Source organism: Poecilia mexicana, unplaced genomic scaffold (assembly GCF_051168715.1).
Source record: "Poecilia mexicana isolate PSO_F unplaced genomic scaffold, ASM5116871v1 scaffold_3, whole genome shotgun sequence".
Taxonomy (NCBI): Eukaryota; Metazoa; Chordata; class Actinopteri; order Cyprinodontiformes; family Poeciliidae; genus Poecilia; species Poecilia mexicana.
Genome location: NW_028263372.1, coordinates 20,618,790 through 20,637,804, shown reverse-complemented (window position 1 = coordinate 20,637,804; position 19,015 = coordinate 20,618,790).

The following is a 19,015-nucleotide window of genomic DNA, read 5'->3' as shown; positions in this document are numbered from 1 at the left end:
GCACTTTATTCACCTCTGCTTGAAATTTCAGTCCATCCTTTCTGTCCTATCATTGGAATATTCAAGGAGGTGTTCTGGAGCAGTTCAACAAAAGGAGACGAGGCAGTTTGTTTAGTTGAAGTTTAATGTGACTTTTACTGTAGCTAAAAAAAAATAGCTTAGCGGAGCTTATGTCTACATGCAACAAATAAACCAAGGAAAAGCAACAAGGTTTCACAGTACTCCAAAAAAATAGAATACAATAAAATAATGCCTGCAAGGAAGGTTGTATTAGCAAGGGTTTTGGTCATTTGCCCCATTGACTCTTTTAAGTATCTATGATTGGTGTTACTTATCAAAGTGAAATAGCAAAATGCATCCTTTTGATATTTCCTCTCACTTTGAATAAGAGGATTCTAGATTCAAATTTTCTTCATTTATAATATCAATAATTTAAAAACATACAGTGACGAGTAAGTTGCATAAATTGCTATTACAAAAAAAAAAAAACCTCTTAATATCAATGGAGTTATACTTATTGTTTTTAATATTTTTGGGCCAGCAATGAATTTCTATGCAAAAAACAAAAGGAAACATCTCATGATCACACAGCATGGAAGAGTAGTGCAACCTGCAACCCCTACCTGGAAAACCCAGCTCCTCGAGGCAATTCCTCTAAATGTCTTGATCAGAATATATTGGAAGTTTCAGAATCAATGTTTGCATCCAAACATTAATTCTGATAGACAAACTTTTCAGGCAAATTTTCAGCTCACCGCTGTATTCCCCGATACATGAGGTGTGTTGCCAAAGTCGAGTGCCGAGTTCTGAAATGATGTGTTTTTACAGCACAGTTCTGCTCTACCTTGGGATAGTTATAAACTTCGGCCTTCAAACCACAGCCAAGCGCCACTTACTGCTGAGTGCTTCTCTGGTGGTTGGGTGAGATTACTCTCAAAACAAAGTGTGGACAGGTTGATTAATAGAAAGGTCTGCAGAGGTGCGTGCGGCAGTATATTTTCACACCCGGCAAACACTTGTTCATTTCTTTCACATGGACTTTTATGGGCTGATCCTGTCATTGTGTGAGTTTGTGACTTCATAAAAATGGCCCCCTTCTTTGACGGTGTTTCAGCAAAAACGCATCAAAACCCTTGCAGACTTCTTGTTAGAGTATCGTGGGAGCAACGTGGGACTTTCGGGCAATGGCATTTACATATCCTATCAGACTCTTCAGCATAACTTTGGGAAAATACATCTTCAAGATGTTGCTTTGCAATCTTTTTCAGACAAGTGTAAGATATAGAACTATTACCATCAGTATTCTATTTACCCTTTGACTGATCCAGATTGTATATTTCTAATATTGTACTCAAAATCACCGTCCCTCTTTTGTTTTTGTTTTTGTTTTTTTACATGGCCGCATAATTGTGAAAGATGGACTTACAGATGGATCTGGTATACAGCATAAGAAGCTGCTGTCGGTGTTCTTAAAAATAAAAATGAAAAATCCCGACCATGAAACATAGATGCGTACTGTACAGCCTATAGACTGTGTGGGAAGGGCTTAGTTGTTGGTGGATGTGTTGATAGAGGGAAGCCGCTGTGTGGTCAGGCCCTCATCACATCAGATCACAGGGTTCTAATTAACATCAGCTTCTCCAAAGACTGCAATCAGTTGAGCCACAAAGCAAATTAGTTTTTTTTTCTCCCTCTTATGGTGTTAAAATGCATGTTATTCTTGTGTTTTTAATTAACAGTTTGTGCTTGAGAAGCATGTTAACAGTAGCCCTTAATGAGCTTTTTAAAATTAAACCACAGTGTGGGTAAAAGGGCAACTTACTTCCATGTTTGCTGATGTGTAGTTCTTTATTGTAGTACAAGGAGATTAGTAACTAGTGCTTTACTTCTTGTTCAGTATTTATATGCATTAGATGACCCCGAGAAGGAATGACTCAAGGCTGGCAGCCTGAAGCCTTTTATTGCTTGTTTTGTACTCATATTGGTAGATTAAGCATTTAGAGTACCTCACCTAAATTACCTAATTATTATTGTTTGTCATGGATGATATTTTTATAGACTGGCATAACAGACTTTATACATCAATAAAATAAAAATAACTATCCTGCTCAAGATAAAAAAAAAGCAGAGCTCTTAGAAAACTGTGTTCTTGTTCCTACAGAAGCTTGAACCAGCTGCGCACCAGAAAAACAACAAAATTAAAAAGTTATCTCCTGGTGAGATAACTCGGAGATAACTAGTTACAAGTTATCTTGAGATACAGGTGTAGTCCAGAAAGAGGTACTCTGTATTGACACACACATCAAGCTGGTGTTTGAGCATGGCTCATAAATCTGACTTTATTGGATCATCATTGCCTGCTTCTGGTTATTTTATAGTTATCAAATTCAAATAAAATGTTTGATCATATAAGCATGGGTTTGAGTGAATCTAAACTTAGAGGTAGACTAAATCCTCAGCCGACTTGTGCCTTTCATGTTTCGGATGCGACTCTCATTCAACAAACCTTAATCGGCAAGTAGCAAACATTTCTCAGTGTGTCATAAACTTCTGCTACAGCTTTCCAACATGGCCCGTTTGCTTTAATCAGGAAATTCAATGTGGTTGTAGCTCACATTATTCAGCTTCCCTCAAAGAGTTGTTGTAGACGCTGATGGCCGAGGGCAGGAAGAGGCCAACATCTCACTGCTGCTGTAAACGTTGTTACCTCGTATTATGTTGTTGTAGATGGTGACCCCCACTTTAGTCTTATTTTATTGGAACCACTTACAATATATCTCAACTCACAATAGACCACAAGGATTAAAATGTAAAAAAAAAAAAAACTTTTGCTCTAATTATTTGTCAGCTAGAGTGAACAGATTTAATATTCAGAGCAGTTACAGAGCCTTTTACGGTAGAAATGATGACCTTCACATCCCTCTCATTTTTTATATTGATTGACCCAAGCAGAAAAGACTCGCAGAGAAGTTTTTTTTTTTGTTTTTTTTGTGCGTTTGTTTCTGCGTCGTACCGCTGTTAAAGCAAATGTTCAAGGGGAGAATTAATCTCATTTGGGCCTCATAAAGGTCTGCTTCTTTCTCACTAGTTAGATGTTTTCCTCTTCGATGACTTACTGAGGTTTTGGAGTCCCTTTCCGTGGCAGCCAGGTCCTTTCTCTTTTATTTATTTCGCGTAGCATCTGGCTGGTCAGTTATTTGTTTTCTGTGGTGTCCTTGTGTGTTTATAAATGGGAGAGGCCTGTCACTTCAATGCTGAAAGGATGTTTTGAGTTGCGAGAAAGATTTTTATTTATTTAATTTAGGTGAAAGGAGAGTGGTGAATAATGCATCTCAACCTGCTACATGTACTGTTTTTATCATTAGCATGCAGCCCAAGTTATCTGCAGAATACTTATGAGTACCGGCGAAATGTTTGTGATGTTATTTATTTATGGTGCTCCCTTCAATTATTCATTTGTTTATTTATTCATGGAAGAACTAACTGAAATTGGAAAATTCATTTTTGCTGAAGGGCTTTTGGCCTCACTCTATCCCCTCCCAACGCAAGAGGAAAAAGAAGGGGGGGAGTGGGGTAGTTGCACATCAGGCTTGTTAGTAATTGCTCCTTTGGACTCACAAGAGAGTCACTTTTACTCATCCAGACAGGTCAGCAAACCAAAAGGAAGACAGACAAGTGAAAGCTAAAAACAGGTTAAAACTTAGAAAACATCATGAGACTCCAGATGACGGTAACATAAAACCGACTGAAGAAGTGGTCAAGAAAGTTGTGAACACTCACACAGCACTCCACAGGTTTAATCAAAGGCATTAAAGGAGAGCATAATAAACTGCGGTTGCCGTTATTCAGGTTCGTGCTCCTGTGACTTCTTCACAGTATTGTGTTTGCTGTATTTTTTATTTATTTTTTTTAAATTATATGGTCTGGGATTTTGTTTAATTTCACACTTGCGCAAACTTTTAATAATTATTCCTGGTAAGTGATAACAAATCACTGAACATTAAATTATTGTGTTTCTGTGTCTGAGCGAGCATCAGCCTCGTGTCACAAACAGCTAGCAGGAAATAATTTGCAATTAGGTTTTTGTGCTAAAGAATTAACAGAGACTTGTGTCGGTGTGCACGTCTATTATTGTGTCTCTGTGATTTGCACTCTCTAGGCCTCACTTCATTTTGACAACATTTCGATAAGTTTCTGTTTTTCTCTTTTTCTTTGTTTAGAGGCTAGCAGCTCAGACTGGACTGGAGCCTGACTTAGTGCTAGAGGCAAGAAAACAACAAAATGATGAGAAACTGACCTGAGAGGAACATCTGCAGTAAAGGTAGAGTAAGTTCATGCATGTCTCATACATTCATATATGAACACCCCTGAACTCCCTGTTTCTGTTTCTAAGTTCTTAAATATCTAAATTTGCTAAGATAATGGATATTTTGGGGGGCCGGGGGGGGGGGGGGCGTTTTATTTGTTTTTGTTTCAGATACGTTTTTACATTCACTACAAGCACTATAATGAAGTGTCAACAGCTATAAAAAAAGATTTGAGACGAGATCTATAAAAGAGGTGCAAATGTGTGTGTGTGTCATTGTTACAAGAGACAACCTCTGTTTGTTGTCATCACAAATGTTTATGGTGTTTTGAAGAACTTTGAAACATTTTGTACCACTTTTAAATATCTTATTAAAGGAATGTTCACAATTCCTAAATTGTACTTTTCATACTTTGTTTAATCCTCTTATGGATAGTAACTAACCAAGCACAACTAAAACTGAAGTTCAAAGAGGCCTCAGATGATGGACCTTTTTCAGTGTCTCCCTTTTGGAGACAAATCTGTGATGAGTGTCTTTTAGCTGCTGCTGTCAAACGGTTAAGCCTAAAATGATTTTGCACCCCTGGCAGATTTACATTAAATATTTTCATTCAACCAAGAAGCTTGTTTCTGACAAGAAATGACACAGAGATCTCTCAACAGATAATAATTAAAAAAAAGCTCTAATTAATAGGAATTTAACAAAGACACTGTATATCTATTTTTATTTTATTCATAAAAAGTATGTTAATACCATTCTCAATAATTGATGGAGAAACTACTATTGGCATCACAGGAATCAAACCCTTTTTACATCTTTTGCGCGTTTCCATTGATGTTTTTATAATTTCTGTTTGCTAACTAGTTAGTTTCCACTTTTTTAAAGGTAAGAAGGCCTTTCTGTGTGTGTAGACTTGTTTTTCCACTGTCAGTTCAAGAACTGAAGAATTAAAATATGCGCTCTTTAAGAACAAAAATGTCAAAAGGTATGCGTGTTGACCTTGACAAAAAGAACCATAACTCAAAGACCCCAGACAAGCGCTGAAACATCTGCTAAAGGATGTGTACGGTGTTTTGTATTTCTGAAATCCACATCTTGCGCATGCCACTTCTAGTTCTAAAGATTAAAGGAACTGGATGCCACATTACACAACCCCTTTTTTTTTCACTGCCACTTGCATGCGCAATACAGAAGCATTTTCAGAAGATCTGCATTTCTTGCACATACAAGAGCATGTATTGTGTGTGAAAATGCTTGTCCGGCCCAGGGTTGTTTTCTACTTCAGTGTGCTATTTCAGGGAAATGTCGGTGTATTTGTATTAGAACTAATGAACCGTACTAAAAATGCAGTAGAAGTAGGTCCCATGAGGCTGGTCAGGTGTGTCGTACTCTATTCTTCAAGATGTCAGCAAATACGGCACTGCCACAGAATTAAAATTTGTATCATTTAATCAGGTGCACACTTCATTTATTTTAATCTTGTTTATGCACCTTGATTGTTTCTCAATATATATTTTCTAATTAACTTGGATTGATCAAAATGCATTGATTCTGTATCCTTATTAAATAACCTCCTCCAAACTCTCCTTGCTTATTTTTCATAATTAATGTTACTGTTAGTACGAGGCTGTGGAGGATTTTAACGTAACTGCTCTCAAACTAATTTGGAAAGAGGTGGAGGTTTGTGATGTGATAGAAAAGTAAAAAAAAAAAATTAAAAAAAAGACCCAAAAATCACATAAATCATCAGAACATGACAGATTAGCTTAAGATCATGTCGTTTTTGTTAGATGAGGTCACGTCACCAGCGCCATCCACCCATCAGCATTGACCTTGGTTGTTGGAGTCACTGCGTACTTACATGCAAGCAGGCTTGCTCGCATGCGTTCATGTTCGCTTGCTTGGACAAAATGCCATTTCAAACCCAGCGGGCTCTTTAATTTTGATTGATGACTCAGTTTATCTTTGGAATAACAGTCCACTGATTTGTCGCACCACCTTGGTAGCAGCCTCCTTCTCTCTCCCCTCATCCTCAACCCTTATCCCCATCACCCACCCCCGCCCCATATGAAAATGATATTAGAAACAAAATGAGATCTGAAATTTTGTGTTTGACAAGCAGCTTGGTAAGGGGGATTTATAGGTGGGCTTAATCCATGGAAATTTTATGCTAATAGTACTGCTTGCCCAGCAATCTAGTTGAAAATTAATCAGGGGGGCTGGATGGAGAAGACGGGAGAAAAGAGGGGAGGAGATAGGTTACTCCATAAACACCCTTCACCCTCCTCACCCCCCATTCCCTCTCCTCAGCTCTGAATCTCATCAGAAATAGCCATGGGGTGTTGTCTTTGTGATGGGGCGGGGAGAGAAATGGGGAGTCAGAAAATTACACTGCAGCTTAGCACTGATTGATGCAGTAATGTATGCACCAACGTATGCAGCCATGCAGGGAGCTGCCGTATTATGGATTAGAGCTTCCCTTTTCCAACAGTCCCCTCCTGCATGACAGGAAATACACATTTAGCCACAGATCCATACACACAAACACACACACACACACACACACACACACACACACACACACACACACACACACACACACACACACACACACACACACTTCTTAAAAGCCAATTGAGTTTTGCTCATATTCTATTTACCTTGTTTAGCCCTTGGTGGTGCATCCTTTTGTGTGCAGTTAGCTTTGTATCGAAACGGTGATTCAGCCTTCGTTGGTTTATTCCTTCCCCTATCTCGTCACGTCTTCTACTGTACATGCACAGACTCTCTGCATATTCATTCCTTATCCTCCCTTTACCCTCAGACTCACCATTACGGTTACTCGCTAATGAAGTCATTATTAGATTTTACTGGTTTTAAAACAACACAATTAGGACTATGGCCTTAATGATGTTTTCAAGTTAAATGCAAACTAATCACTTTCTCCCACTTCTCTGTCTCATTTCCTCTGCAGGCTTGCAGCTCAGCAGGAATGAACAGAGTAGATGAATCACTGAATTGTTTCATGGGCATGCGGGTGTTTTTGGTGCCGTTTTTTTTTTTTTTTTCTTAACCGTGTTGCGAGCCAGCGTGATTTATTATTTTTACCCCAAGAGACATCTGTTACACCATTCCCTGTTTTTGTAATGCATCATCAGCCAGAGGAAAAGTAATATTATCCAGCCTGGGATATTGCACTCTGGAGTCTAATAATCTAATGTATACTAGGGCTGTTGTCATTAAATTGCCAGTGGAGCTGTTGGAAGATGCTGGGTGAGTACACATCTTTCGCTCTCTGAATTCCCACCAATATTTGTGTTTTGTCCTGCTCACACAAAAGTTATTGGACAACCTCAGATTTCCACATGCAACACCTCGGTAGGTCTGCTAATGATGTGTTAGTCTTACAGAAAGTGAATTGACACTCAGCTCCAGGAATGCTGGAACGATTAGGGGTTAATAATATCACACTTTGTTTTGAGATTAGGGTCATTCAGTTATTTAAAATACAGTCTACTAGGTCACTGATAAAGGAAAATACATCACTCTCATTCTGTTGCAAACTTCAGAGTAATACATCTTTATTTAACTATGCCAACTAAATAAAGTGGGCCTACTCTTTCTTTTCAAGTGATTCAGGTAGAAAAGCCGTGTGGAGGCTGCTAGGAGACAGACAGGAGACATTGATGCTAATCAACAATCTCTCCGTGGACCTGCAAGTGGCGGCCCTGCCTGCCTCCGAGCATGCTTTAGTTCTTATTAAGGAGAAAGGAGCCAGTGATGCGCCTGAATATTCAAGTGAGGTCTGCAAGGTGAAGGGCAATGCATGACGCCGACGTTGAGCTCCATTATTTATCCATCTCATGTGACAGAAGCCTTCTGTTTCTATAGGTCAAAAGTGTCTCTTTTCATTTTTGTAAACCAAGCAACATCATTTTTTTTCTTTTACACACACTGAAGTACATTAGCTTTTCCTTTACCTTCAGACATTTGTTCAGCTGTCTGCCAGATGTAATCTTGAATTTGTGTTGATTAACCTGCTGCCCCCATGGTTCACACTATGTATTTCCCCTTCGCTATGGTTGTTCCAGGTGAGCAAACTGAATCGGGCAAATCATGACCCACTGGCGTCTTCCTCTTGGTTATTGCAAACTTTTACTTACACAATAAAATAATTTGGTTTAAAAAAGAAAATCCGTTTCTTCAGCTCTCTAGACTTCTAAGATCATTTGGATTGGCTAAAAAATTGGTAGTTACTTGGCTGATTAAGTAGAGAGTTCGAAGTGTCGAAAGATGTAGTGTGTTAACAGGCAGACAGATATGAGCAGCAGTTGTGTTTGTTGAACCTAAAGTTCAATGTGCACTCTTCTGTTTTGAGAAAGGGAGCATGTAGATTTGATTTTCCTTGGAGCCACAACAAAAGCGTTTGACATCAAACGTGAAAAAAAAACAATATTCTAACCTGACAACAGATTGACCAAGCCAAGAAGATGGAAACTTGATCTGAAATATTGCAGATCATCCAGGTCGCAGGTTGTCAATGCACTGCCAACCTCGTAACGTCAATGCCCCTGTCTGTAGCGGCGCAAGATACAGTATGCACAGCTCTGGACTGATCGGTTCCTCTCGGCCATATTCAACCCTTTTTGAGTGCAACTGACAAGATTGTTCATGTTCACAACCTTCAGAAAGTTTTTTGCTTTTTGGAAAGCTGTTGCAAATTCTTCTTTTGAGTTTTATTTTAAAGTCTTCATCAGTGCTAAAATGTCAAATTGGAATGATTTTGAGCATTAAGAATCCACTCAGATGCTCAACTAAGTATCTGTTGCTTTTATATATATATATATATATATATATATATATATATATATATATATATATATATATATATATATATGTTTTATAAAGCACATTTGATTAGTTATTTATTATGTAAGTTTTTGGCAATGATAAAAATCTATTTGGCTTAAAATAATCTGCTTTGATGGAGTTGAAAAAGAGATTGAAGTTTTCAGAACATCCAGAAAGAAAAAGTTTTGTTTTTAATTCTACAAATACAACATTATGCTCATCCTTTGATTTTGAGGTTAATCTCATGGGATATTTTGTGGTTGTCTTTTATGGTGAGCAGTTGTAAAATCTGCAGGTAGCCTTTGTTGTAATCAACAGATCTGTGAACCTAACATTTCCCTATACCCAAATAAAGGTGCCCACTGAGAAAGACCCTTGCATATAAAGCCTGTACCCACAGCAGTGACTAATTGTTTGTTATGTCAGGGCTCGTCGGGCCTGTTTGCCTTTAATGGAGTGTGGTGCGGTGATCCATCAGCCTGTCGAGGTAGCCTGATGTCAGCTGAAGTGGTTGTGTGTCAGTGGGGCGACTGCACCGTAGACGTGTGATTTAGTGCCTTGCTTCTTGTGCTGCCTTGTGCCTTTCCCTCCAGCCTTGCAGTGAAGCCCACTCCTCTCCTCTTCCTCCCTGTCTTCTCTTCTCACACCAGATTGATTACCTGAGCAACTGGCTCATGACACTCGCCATCTTCTGGCAACCTTTTAGTGCCGTTTTATAGATGGTTAGTGCACCTCATTTGGCTATTTATACATCCGCAAGTGGCCATGAAATATAGATTTGTCTTGATGGGTGTCAACATCGTAGCTATGGAGCCGGAGCACGGCGACACCTCATTATTTTAATGGTGTGAGATGAAGAGGCTCCATGGCGGGGAGTCATTTTCAAGCGTTGCTAAATGATACTGTTTTTATTTTCATTTAATATTTCGAGTCATATTTTACTCCCAGCATTAGGATTTTGTTTTCGCCGCATTTGGTTTGCACCCAGAGCCGGGTTTAGGATGAGGCAGAGATGTAACTAACAATGGAAGAGAACACAATGAGCCTTTTTTACTGCTCTCTCTTTGTCTCGGTCGCCAAAGGAAAAAAAAAACAAAAAACAACACTTTCTATGTGAATGTCAAGGTGGTTGTGATGTGTGACCTGTCATTGCAGGCGCGCAGATGAACGTATTTTACTCCATTCACAGTCAAGGTCTCAGAGGTAATTAGGTGGTGGCACCCACTCAGTGCGATGTGCTGGTTAATTGAATAGTTAACACATCTGAGGCAGGCCTGCACAGACTGGAGGTGACACCTGTCAGGGAGTCGATCCCTACCGACCCAGGACATTTCCTGCTCTGCCTGATACATATGTCATCTTTGAGGAAATCCCAAATTAGCGGCATGCCACTGAGCGAGTGCAGTGCAGCAGGTGTCCAAATAGCTGGAGGCAGGAAAAAGGCAGGCACTTCTGTGCTCTGTCCTTCAAGGCAACATGTAAAGCTTGGAGCACCTATCCTTATTTAACCTCGGGGCATTTCCGTGGTTATGTGACAGGACAGTGATGATGCCTTGTGTGTGTCTGCGTGTGCACGTGCTCACTTCACCTGGCTCACCCCTCGCCCAAGGCATCCAGGAGTGGAGTGTACATCATGGTGAGATCCTCCCACCTCAGAAAAGATTTGCCAGGCATTTATGCTGCTGATTGCAGAAAGTTCATTGTTTATTAAGTGACACTTACTGTAGCGACCCTTAAGAACATTTTGCAGCTGTATGTGTCTTTGCTGAGCAATTCTTTTTAAGAGATTTTAGACTTTAGCAGACAGACAGCTGACTGCAGGCACTGGTCCCATCAGTGGCCAATACAGTCAGGCAGAGATAACAGCTGTGGTTAGAGAAGGTTTTCCACAGTTGAGTGAGACCTGGAGGCTGCTCACAGCCATACCACTGAAATGGAGCTCACAGCAAATGGAACCAATACCAGTTTTCTGCAAATTAATTGAGCAGTCGGCTCACTCACTCACTCACAGGCACTCTGATACACTTCTCTCCACTGTAGTCTAATATATGGATTACTGCACTGAGCGCAGACAAATCTGTTGAAAATATAGAAATCTATATAGAGAAAACAGTATCATGCAGCTTGACTGCATTATGTCATCAATATAACATGTAAAGGCCCAGCAGGCTACCATTCAGACTAACTGAATGGCCTGGAACGATGTAAGATATCTGCATTCAGTCTGAGAAATTATCATACAGTTCGATGGTTTGTAGGAATGACTGCAGTTCTAAATGCTTGTAACCCAAATTCAGTGTATTTAAGGCATGTTGGCTGAAGTCTTTTATTATTTTTCTGTCAAACTGTAATTTGTTATCTGTTGTTTTTGCCTTACTCTCACATCCCATCAGTCACTCTTTATCTAATATGGTTCAAAATGGATTAAATCATGTAATGAAAAGGAAATATGATGATTGAATTTATATTAGTTTGTTGGAGAAATATGAAAGATAGTTGTGTATAACGTGATCTACTCTGGTGCCCTGGTTTCAATACATTGTGAGACATTCACCTTTAAATGCTAACAGGGGGACTGACAAGTGTCCTTTGAACTTGAATCACCTCAACTTCTGGTTTTTTTGTGCAATAAAAAAATACAGGAAACAATAATACAAACTGTTTCAAAAGTAAGCATTTACCCTTTTTCATAGTACTTAGGAAATACTTAAACTTTGGTCTTCATTTATTATGACCCCTTTGGATTTGTCAGGTGGAGATCACAAATTGCAGGATGGCTCCTGTTGTTATACTGTAATTGACCGAATGCAAATCTGTTGTATTTATGTCAAAAGTCCAGTGCACCCTTTATGGATAAAGAGTGGAGATGCTAACATTTAGATCATTTAGTAAAGTTTGTCAGCTATGTATGTTGAAAGTTTGCTGCTAAATTGATCATGAACATAAATAATAGTTAGTCCTTTGATGGTTGATTTAATGATGCAATTTTTTTTGTATGTCTGAGTTGAATTTTTTATTTTTTATTTCTTGGCTATTTGAGTGTTCAGTGGTCTCTCTCCCATCCCATCCCCTGCATTTCTCAGCAGCTTTGTGGGGCTGTGGCTCAATAGGCAGATCATTCCAGGTCAGAGTCCTCTTGTGCAATCAGGTGTTTAACTGGCCTACTAAAGTGGGACAGGAGCATCTTAACCAGCACATTGCCAAAGGTCTGATGTTCACTCAGCCTCTGGGACTGCTGTGAGTAAACGCGCCACCTGCCAATAGGCATTAGTGCGGATTTAGTAATTAAGTGATAGGGTGAGGACTAAATTGGGTGTTTGTGGGCTGGCAAGCCACCCCAAGGTCCCTTTAGCCATGCAGATAGGGGATTCTAATTGCCAGGAATATTGATCAGACAGGCGAGGGGGGTACGCAGGGAATTCACAAGCCATCGATTAGCTGTTACTACACCTCACTTGTCAATGGAGGAGAGAGGTGAGCATTGGAAAACCTCCAGGCTTTTCCCACAGTATCCTTCACCACCAGCAGCGCCTGACACACGTCCAGACACTATTGGAGTCTGTGACACAGCATGTTTCTGTAGAATTACTGCATACCAATTGCATATCTGTGAACCAGATTTATTTTCACGTAGGTGACTCCCGAGTTCAATTGAGACTCCAGAATCTGCAAATGACTCGGGAGTCATAACTGCAAATGAGTTAGTGGATGAGCATGCATGTGTTCAAAGTAAATCTGTACTTGCACAGCTTTTTTATTCCTGCTATAAAACTGGTCTCCATGAGTTTTTAGGATTGTTATATTGTTATTAGTTAATGGATTGAAATGGGACTCTAAATTTGCATGTCCTGTGATCATTGATTTGTTAATTCACCTCACTAAGGAAACTTTTCTTTCTGAGCTTTAGAGCCTTCTTCTTTGACTCGTTTGCTCTACTGTTATTCATTAGCACCTCCGAGAAATAAAACGTAAAACATCAGTTAGGATTTTCAGACAGCTTCTAAGCTAAATTCTCAAAGCTTGCACGCAGTTGGGTGTAATGAAGGAGATTTTGTCCGAGGCAAACTCACAGCAGGCTAACATATAATGACAAACGATTAAGAGATGGGATTTGATTTTGGGATGTTGCTTTTGAGAGTATGCTGCCAATTGAATTGCAGGAATTAAAAGTTGCTACTGTACTTTTTCCCTATGATGTGAAGAAAAAAAAAAAACAATTTTGGGTGCAGAAGAAAAAGAAAAGACAACCTGACATTCAAATGTAAACTTTGGAGTCAGCTGCTGCTTTAATAAAATAAAGAAATGACATGAATTCTAGGATAGATTCCTCTCTCATTGCTAAGATCAGACAAAAATTCATAAATACAGTACAGAACCCTTACAGATTTCTTTCATCTATTTTTCTTTCTTTTATGTTTCGCTTAAACATAAATGATTACCAAACAAATTTCACTACTGGTTAAAAATAAGTGGGGGAAAATCTAAAAGGTTAATCTAAATTGAATTTAAGTCCATACTTTAATTAGGTTACTCCAAAAATGTATGCTGTTTGTTTGTTTGTTTGTTTGTTTTTGTGCTTTGGATCATCGCTCTGCTGGATTACTAAAGTGTAACTGGATTTAAGGTCCTGCACTCACAGCCGGACATTCTCATGCAGGATTTTCTGAACAAATGTCATGATTCTATCTGTCAGTATCATGGCCTGTTTAGCAAATGCAGTCCACAGAATATGTTTTCTTAAGTCTGCGGAGTCATCAACGTGTGTTTTAACCAACATGAGATGGGCCTTTATGGTCTTTTTGGTCAGAAGTGGTCTTGGCCTGGGAACTCTCCCATGGATGCCTTTTTGTCCAGTCTCTTTGTTTTAGTGTTAAATTTTGCAGACTTGCCTTAACAGAGATCTCCAGTGCTTTAGATGTTGTTCTAGGCTGTTTTGTGACCACATGGTTGAGTCATTGATACGCTCTTAGAGTTATTTTGGTTGACTGGCCACTCCTGAGACAGTTCACCACTGCTCTAGGTGTTCTCCATCTGTGGATTATAGCTCTCCCTTTTGTTCACTGGTGTACCAAAGTCTTATGAATGGCTTTGTAATAGACTAACAGAAGCCACTTCCTGCCCTTTCAACTGTTTTTAATTCTTTTTAGATGATGTGTTGCTTTGTCAGATCTTTCGGCGATCAGAGAGGTTGTATTTACAATGTTCATATATAAAATGACAATTTTGTTTTCCGATAAAAAAGGAAGTTATATATGGTTATATTTTTATGTAATCACAGACACTAAGGTTTTTTTTATGAAATGAATAATATAGGTCAAGGTAAATGCAATAGAAAACAGAGAAAGTGTCACTGACAGATCGCTGTATCATATCTCTGTGAGTAAAACTTGATAAAGCAGAAGTTTATGAGAGCAGTCTCAGGTTGTGTTTCCACATTTGTGTTGAAATGAGCTGCAGAAACAGCAGCAGTAAGAAGGTTTGCTGGCCAGCAGTCACTAGCCTGAGTCATTTAGAGCCTATTACAAAACATCAATATATTGATGGAAGTAAGTGTCTCAATGTGCTGCTCTGTAAACACACTGCTGGTTTCATTGAGCATGTTTTATCTGCTTGAATCTTATCTGGACTCAAATCTTTTTATCTTCAGCACTCTGTTATTGCAGTTTTGGCTTTACAGGTTCATATTTTAATCACGGCGCCTTTTATTTGTGCAACGGCCTAGTAATTCTATATTGGTTTTGAATTTAGTGAAATATTTTCTGCTTATGTTTCTTATACAAATTTCAGTTTGTTCTCTGGATTGAAATTTTCACAGACACTTTCTGTATAAATGGATGCAGCATGTTAGCATGCCTTGTTCAGCAGAAACAGGCCAAGCTGCTCGATCAACAGGTCAAAATGCTCAGGAAAAAAAAAAGAAGTAAAAAGGATCAATAACCTCAGAGAAGTCTTGACATAACTCAGTAAGGTCAAAATGTTTTTTATGAAATTCCTGAATATATTTAACTTCTCTTACATTCTCCATTACAAATGCTTTTGTGTTGGAATTGTATAAGTTTACTTTTAATTAACATTTTTTTTCAGACATATATCTATAACTCAATTTTAAAAATATTGGGTTTATTTTGATTTCTTTCATTATTATTTTGGGTTATAATAATCCAAAGGATGAAGAAAAGAAAAAGTATTTCATATAATGTTTCTCCCATTCTCCCATTCTTATTATATTTAAATATAATATTTGGCTTCTGGTAGGAATAGGCCTGGTATTTTAGCTTCTGTAATTAGTTGTTATTTAGATATTGCTAAATACAAACTTGCTAGAGTTTTGGTTATTAGTATTTTAACACCACGAGTTTGTGAACAAAGCCATATGTTCTGAACTATCTAGAACATTTAAACTGTGTGACTTAAAAAAGTCTTTTTGACATTTCTGAATGGTGATTGTCCCTCCATGCTTGTCTTCTGATTGAAGCCAAGCTGCAACCGTTTATACAGCACTCAGTTACCCTCCAGCCATGCTCACAAATTGAATTAATTTTGTCTGAATTTGTGTTTTCAATCTCGTAATTATTTTTTTAACCCCAGAGGAAGCCGAGAGAAATGAGTCACATCTTCACAAGTGGTGAAATTCGATGGTCTATGATTTAACACCAACCAAAGGGAAAGGAGCCCGAAGCGTTGCAATTTACCAACCATTCATCTGTTAGCCGATTCAATCACACCACATTTAACATCTTTCAGAAAATTAGATAAATCTGATGGAAAAACTTTTCTGCTCAAATTAATCCCCTTAATCCCAATTTGATCTTGCGAGTAAGCTGTATCTTTTGTCTGTGTCCTTAAATCTGCCACAAAAAGTCAACGAAAGGTGAACAAACTCTTAAACCACAGATGTAGCTTCATTTAGATAAAAGAACTGATTACAGGACGTGAGGAGTGTCCACTCTCCATTACTGTTGTCCTCAGACGTTTGACAGATGCAGCCGGAACAGTGATGAGCTGCCAGGGTTTATCTGAGGGAAAATAAAAGTTTTTTTTTTTTTTTTCTCAAGTTTAAGTTCCTTTAATAAAAGCTCAAATTAGCTGTTAGCCAAAAATATTAGTCAAAAAAGAAGTTCTAACTCTATTTCACATAAAATATGATTTTAGATGTCTCTGGAGAAGAAACTAACGCAGCTGCGCCTATCGACAGAAGGTGAATGCAAATTAATAAACACTTCAATTGTTGAATCATGTTTGAAATTCAGACTATTTATCTCATTGTTTTGGTTAGAACTTTGCCAAGAATCATCCACACACACATGCAATGATTGCAAAGTTCTACTGTCGACATTTGTGTACCTCAGCTTTAGCAGCATAGCGTATCTTTGCAGTTTGGGATTTTGGTCAATCCAAGTGCCAACCTAAACACTACTAGGCCTTTGCTTCACAGAATTAGAACCAACAATTAATGTCTATTAGATTTCTACCTTGAAGATGTTTTGTTTTGTCATTGCCCGACTTTTTCTTTGTGAATAGAAATATGTTTTGTTTGTGGTGCAGCTTTTTGCCAGTTAGTCAGAAACAAAAGGACATGAACTTGTGCAAATACTCCCATGGACTTTTAGTGTTGTATAAAAAGAACAAGTAAATGTGAAGATCCATTTAGCATATAGTCCATATTTAATTGTCTGTGACCAGGAAGAGTTGTGGGTTGACTAGCTGTCTATGTGACGTCTCATTTTCTCCAAATGACCAGCTGGCAGAAGAAGCCAGCAGGAAAAGACCCAGCTTGAAACTGAAACGATAATTAAGCCACTCATTAGTAACAAAGACTGACATAGTGGACTAGCTAAAGCACTTGGCTAGACATTTGGCCAGGATCATGCTTTAAGCAGCACTTAGAAAACAGTACTGCAGGCTCCAAATACAACTATGCTGAGAACAATAAGGCTAAGGAAATTGGTACATTTTCCTTTGACAGTGATGCTTTTTGTTTAGATTGTCACACTGTATATTTTGGTCTATTTTGATCACAGTATGGAAATGCCAATCCAGATATTTTGTTCCTAATACACATTCTAGTTGTTAAAGATATATTATTTTCCAATACTCATATTCAATTAAAACTTGCACATTGCTTACTGTATGTTATCAAAACCAGTTTTAAGGTACTGACTGATGCCTAAGTAGATTTACAACAGTTTGACGTGCTGGCCCACGTCAAATGCTGAACATTTCCTTCTCTTTTTTTTGCGTCTTTATATATGTTTCTTGCATTATTGTGCAGAGCTCCTCGATTGCTTGCTTTGTTTTCTTCAGCATGACATACACAAACTGATTGGCTTATATTTTATTAATTAGCAACCTGTTCAATGTGTCAAAAAAAAAAGAATTGAGTCAATTTAGTTAAATAGGCCGTATATAAATCTGAATTTGAAATGAATTTGTTTGTCTTATTAAAAGCCTTGAAGTAGCATTTGGTGTGACTTGGTGTTATGTTAAGTCAACTCAGCTGAATTAACTTAATAAGTTATGCTTTGGATAGTACTGTCACACAGCAGTAGTTACTTAGGGTGTTATTGGCTGAAAGGTGGATGTTTCATAATACAGTGGTACTTTGTGTGTTCAGAGTTAGTAGATGGATGGGGAACCTCACATGAAAACGTATAAATTATTAGATTTGCACATCTAATAAATATATATAAAAAATTCCCCTCTCACCCTCCGTGGGTGGTCTCTTTCATCCTCTGAGCTCGGGTCCTCTACCAGAGGCCTGGGAGCTTGAGGGTTCTGCGCAGTATCTTGGCTGTGCCTAGAACTGCACATTTCTGGACTGAGATGTCTGATGTTGTTCCTGGGATCTGTTTGAGCCACTGCTCCAGTTTGGGGGTGACTGCCCCGAGGGCCCCGATGACCACAGGCACCACTGTGGTCTTCACCTTCCAGGCCTTCTCCAGTTCCTCTCTGAGGCCCTGGTATTTCTCCAGTTTCTCATGCTCCTTTTTCCTGATGTTGTGGTCACTTGGTATTGCTACATCCACCACAACGGCTTTCCTCTGTTCTTTATCCACCACCACAATGTCCGGTTGGTTCGACATTACCATCTTGTCTGTCTGGATCTGGAAGTCCCACAGGATCTTAGCTCGGTCATTCTCCACCACCTTTGGGGGTGTCCCCCATTTTGACCTCGGGGCTTCCAGTCCATATTCTGCACAGATGTTCCTGTACACTATGCCCGCCACTTGGTTATGTCGTTCCATGTACGCTTTCCCTGCCAGCATCTTGCACCCTGCTGTTATGTGCTGGACTGTCTCAGAGGCCTCCTTGCACAACCTACACCTTGGGTCTTGTCTGGTGTGGTAGATCTGAGCTTCTATTGCTCTGGTGTTTAGGGCCTGTTCCTGGGCGGCCAGGATGAGGGCCTCCGTGCTGTCCTTGAGTCCAGCTTTCTCCAGCCATTGGTAGGATTTCCTGATATCAGCCACTTCAGTTATTTGTCGGTGGTACATCCCATGTAGGGGCTTGTCTTCCCATGATGGTTCCTCCAGCACCTCGTCCTCTGTTCCCCATTGTCTGAGACATTCGCTGAGCACATCGTCCGTTGAGGCTTTGTCCTTGATGTATTTATGGATCTTGGATGTTTCATCCTGGACAGTGGCTCTCACACTCACTAGTCCTCTGCCTCCTTCCTTACGGCTCGTGTACAGTCTCAGGGTGCTGGATTTGGGGTGGAACCCTCCATGCATGGTTAGTAGCTTCCGAGTCTTAACATCCGTGGCCTTCATCTCTTCCATTGGCCAGCTAATTATTCCGGCAGGGTATCTGATTACTGGTAAGGCATAGCTGTTTATTGCACGGATCTTGTTCTTGCC